The sequence below is a fragment of the Nicotiana tabacum genome, chromosome 22 (assembly GCF_000715075.1).
Source record: "Nicotiana tabacum cultivar K326 chromosome 22, ASM71507v2, whole genome shotgun sequence".
NCBI classification, from domain to species: domain Eukaryota; kingdom Viridiplantae; phylum Streptophyta; class Magnoliopsida; order Solanales; family Solanaceae; genus Nicotiana; species Nicotiana tabacum.
The window spans coordinates 47,109,473-47,114,493 of record NC_134101.1 but is presented as its reverse complement, the minus strand read 5'-3'; the positions used below and the strand labels follow the sequence as shown (position 1 = coordinate 47,114,493).

Here is a 5,021-nt window from a genome sequence, read left to right as displayed (position 1 = left end):
ACACAAAAATATGGGAATCGGGCGGAATTCTAGTTTTTAGGCCGAAAAATGCAAAACATGAGGAACGATCCGACCTCATCACTTCAATTCAAGGGCAAACCCATTTCCTAGTCACCGGGCTGAGCGCACCTTTGGTACTTCAATAGGGCGAGCTGTTTGATAGTGACTTCTTTCGTTTGGTAGGGTGACGAAAGGCTACTTCAATGACGGAAACAGCCGGAAACTCGAGAGGGTCGCCTTTGGAGAAGCGTTTGCTGGTAACCAAAGCCTCACTCTGATTATGTCGTGAGGCTGACTGAATCCAATCCATAAACCCGGAAATGAAAGGTTGTTCGTTCCCTTTCGTCAAGTAGGCATACGGACCACTTTGCCTTAGACTCTATTGGAACAAAGCAAAGAAGGAGGTGGAGAAAGGAAATGGACAAGGGCGGTCTTGCTTGGCGCGAAGGCTGCTGGTTCGGGGGTAGAATACAGTACTAAAGGTCCTCGGACTTCCAGACGGCTTTTCTTTTGGGCAGCTGTTCACCGTTGGATCTCGCCAATACAGCCCCCTATAGTTTTCGTTACCGAGATATCTTTTTTTTTTCATTGTTCCCAGGGATTTTTTGGGGAATCTGCTCCCATGCTGCAAACAGTCAAATCTGAACTGAACCCTGACGCTCTTCTTTCTTTCCTCGCGAGCAGGAAGCACACCAGCAGCGTGCGTTGCGTGATTCTACTGTGTTTTTTGCAGTTGACTGGGTGGACAGTTCACCGGAAGATAACTTTGATTCGCCCGGCCAGCAGGCGGGCGGCGTGCTTATCTTGTGTGACAACACTACAGAGCGAGTTGCTCTTCTAGGCGGGCAGCTGTGTGACAACACTACAGAGAAAGCGGCGCTTTCGTGTAACATGCTATGGTCTCAACGCCCTTACGAGGTAGTGATGAGTTTCACGCGCTCTAAGCCCGGCCCGCGCGCGGTTAGGAAGATTGGCCGCAATCTGAGCGGTACCACCCACCCTACCCTACCACCTATAGGCGGCCGTCCTACAGGCGCCCGAAAAGGAACTGCAGTGATCTTGAATAGGGATCCTACAACGATAAATAGAATCCCCATAAAAATACCACTAGATCGAGCACCAGTGATTTCGTATCCGGTCAAAATTTTGGCTAATTGATCGAAGTGGGTAGCTCCAGTAGACCCATAGATCATGGAACAAATAGGGTGGGTAGGCCTAAGCACCACACTACACGTATAGACGCGAACCCCCCTCGTTACCGTACGTGTGACTCTCACCGCATACGGCTCGCACAAAGACTCCTAAATCTATCCCGAGCCCTTTCTTCCACTTCTCCTCTCAAATCCTCGATCAAACTTGCGCTCCCCAGGCGCTATGAAATGGGGGTCTTTACTTCGCCTATCGTATGTATCGGCTTGGCTTCGTCCCGAACCAAGGAGGCATTCTGGCGGACGCATGCGTGTAGGAAGGCCGACGACTACATAAGCTAAAAGACTACGACTACAAGACAGGCCGAAAGCGACTCGCTTCTATTCTCGTTGGGATTGGATATAGATGGGAAATCTATAGATTGTAGTAGTGCGCCAACCTCTCTAACTAACATACGATACAATTTCACTTCACGGCACGGCCAAAAAAAAGAAAGAGCTTCGCTCGGTTGGCCTTCCTACGCTGACGAATGCCTCTTTTCTCTTCTTTGAAGTCTACAACAAACAAGTGGGAGAGGCGGGATTCGAACCTACATAGAAAAACTTCAACAGATTTATAGTCTGCCGCTTTTGACCACTCGGCCACTCTCCCCTTCCCGGGCCGAGGCCCCCCTCAATGGGTTCTAATTCTAAGAAGGGGGCGGCGCCCTGAATCAATCAAAAAGCTTATTGATTTAATTGAAGGGAACTAAGACGATTAGCTTAGCTAGCGTTCCGAGAGAATCTAGTCATTTAGTCAGTTCATAACTATCTCTGTAAAGCAAGGGGTAAAGCTTCTACGAAAGCTTCCCCCTCATGTAGTCATCGGCCTTCCCCAGCCCCCTCGTCGCTTCTGGCGAAGCTGCGAGTTCATGAGCAAGTGAATGAAGGAGCCATGTTCCTAAAAGAAAATGACCCTCTTTGTTTTCTTTTCTTCCCCTATCCCTTCAAAGCCCTTGTATAGGTTGGGCGCTAGCGCTTTACTAATATAATAAAAAGTCAGGCTCTTCTGCTGAGCGAAGCTGCGAGCCTACTTAAATATAGCTTACGCTTACCAAGCCTAATCTACAAAAATAGGGCTACAGCAAGCAAAGCAAGCTTTCCCCCTTCGTTTGTTGTGGGTCGCGCCTCACCGTAGGCACTGAATGAATGAAATGAGTGGAGATCCTCCTTCCCCCTTGCTAATTACCAAGAACTTCGTTGCCACTAGTAAATTAGACCATCCCCCCAAAAAAGAACTCGGAGCCTAAAGAGAAGAGAGTTTCAGTCTACAAGAAGCTGGCAGAGCTTTAGCCATTGGGCCACATCCATCTATCCTAAACAGTAACCCTTTTCTTGTTCGTTCTTCGAATGACGCTAGTGGAGACTAATTCCTTCCGGCTAATGAAGATACTACTCCAGTCTTTCCAGTGGATCCTTCTTATCCCTAAGAATGGAACGAACCAAGTTAACCTATACGAGAGTGAGGAATAAAAACTAACAATCAACTTACCGCTTTTGATGTCCCATGATTCTGCTAGTTTAGAAACAAAGGAGAAGGACAGGGGTCGCTAGGTCAGAAAAGCGATAACTAAAAAATCTCCCCAAGTAGGATTCGAACCTATGACCAATCGGTTAACAGCCGACCGCTCTACCACTGAGCTACTGAGGAACAACGGACTTAATGTTGGAAGCCGACTCTCGTTCTTTGGACCAACCTATGACCGAATAAAAATGAGTTCGTCACTCTTTTTCACATACACCGGGAGAAAAGGTTACGATAGCAAGCCCCTCCCCGGCCGGAGAGCCTCCAGGACAAGGAGGCGGCGATCAACCATCCACTCTCGAGATTCATATTGATCAATAGATCTCCGCGTCCTGCCAGTTCGCTAAGTAGACTCACTCTACCGAGGGGCAACAAAGGCTGGAACTCTTCCTGCCAAAAACAAGGGACCTACTTCTCATCCTAGGAGTTAGCAGGTATGAAAGAGTCCCCTCTCTGTCTGTCTCTCCGAGTTTCTACTACTAAGTAGCACTTCTGCTATTCAATCATAGAATCGATTCCGATCAAGCTGAAAAAAGTCAGCCCTATATATGTTATTAGTAAAGCGCTAACGCCCTATCTATAGTAAGGGGGCCTTTCTTGCTCGTTAGCGCTGTTTTTTGATTGCAGCTAGGGCGCCCCTTTTATCTACGTGGGTCCGCCCATGGTTCTCTGTGTGTTTGAATCTTTTTGATGTTCTATTTCAAAGTTCTTGTCATCATGGGATGAAAAATTATAAGGCACAATTATCTCTTTTGGGTCATCATCAACAATAATTACATGGGATAATTTAGAAGGCTGATTGGCATGTAGTTACAAACCCGACACTCATTTCTCAGTTAGCGGTACTCCCTTGCTTCTTTTAATTATGCTGATAACATTAGCATCTCATCATCTTAATTTTTAGTTATTCCAAAAAATATATTAATTCAAAGATGAAAAAGTATCATCACATAACATTTATATATGTATCATGCATTAGTTAGATCTCTTTCCCAAGAAAATAACTCCATCGTCTATTCTATTAGTAATAATTTAAAGCAAGTTACCTAGCAATTTATGCTCTTTCTTCTCGCATTCTCATTATACTTAGAGTTTACGGGTTTATCTAATTATAGTAGAAAATATGGTTTTGTCGAATCATTTAGCATAAGAAAGAAAGATGGAAAACTGTTACTGAACAAAAGAACTAGACAATTATCAATTTCAAAGAAAAAGATCTTCAGAAACATAAGAAGTCTGATAATTTAGAAGGAAGTTCAAATGTCGTCCAAAGATTAGGTCCAGTGCTGCTAAGTTTTCGAGAGTTTATAAAAGCTACACGAAGGGAGACGGATGCATCAAAAAGTCATCGCCCTTTTCACGGGAAAAATATTAATTTCTTTATTTATAATGTTTTAAATATTGTTTAAAGCTTGAAGTTTGTGATGGAGATGTCGTATTCATGATATGATATTCTTTTTGATACTACAAAATATTTTTACTAGGTTTTCATGTCAATACATTCAATCTATCTCTGAGAAGGCCAAAATCTTATTTATAGAAATTTTAGTATATTAACAGGTTGAGATACTTTAATCAAAAGAAGACAAGTCAATTAAGTTTTTTATAATAATTATTTCTAACATATGGACTATGCACACGAAAATATGGAAATCGCGCGAAATTCTAGTTGTTTGGCCAAAAAACGCAAAATATGAGGAACGATCGTGGCGGCACGGTTACTATGGTTCCTTTGGTTGTATTTGATGGCCCGAAATTTTTTTAGGCGATCGGGGGTCCCGGGACCACTTGGAAGGCGTGGGCTATAGCACACAAAAATATGGGAATCGGGCGGAATTCTAGTTTTTAGGCCGAAAACTGCAAAACATGAGGAACGATCTTGGCGAGGCAGTGACTATGGTTCCTTAGGTCCTATTTCATGGCACGAAAAGAGTTTAGGCGATCCTAGTCCGGGGGGCCGGCCCGCTCGGAAGGCGTGGGCTATTATAGCACACGAAAATATGGTAATCACGCGAAATTCTAGTTTTTTTGGCCGAAAAACGCAAAATATGAGGAACGATCAGGGCGGGGCAGTGACTATGGTTCCTTAGGTCGTATTTAATGGCCCGGAAAAACTTAAGACGTTCAGAGTCTGGGGGCTCGGCCTACTCGAAGGTGTGGGCTATAGCACACAAAACTATGGTAATCGGGTATAATTCTAGTTTTTTCGCTGAAAAAGGCAAACAACTAGGAACGTTCATGGCGGGGCGGTAACTATGGTTCCTTAAGTCGTACTTGATGGCCCTGACAAATTTTAGGCGATCGGTACG

The 5,021-nt window shown here is 44.4% G+C and overlaps 1 non-coding gene across 1 annotated transcript; it reads right to left on the bottom strand.

Annotated features, from left to right (window-relative positions):
• Positions 1–2,766: 2,766 nt before the first annotated feature.
• Positions 2,767–2,838, bottom strand: TRNAN-GUU (transfer RNA asparagine (anticodon GUU)). Its single transcript has one exon. It is a non-coding gene; the product is annotated as a tRNA-Asn (tRNA).
• Between the last annotated feature and the right edge of the window lie 2,183 nt (positions 2,839–5,021).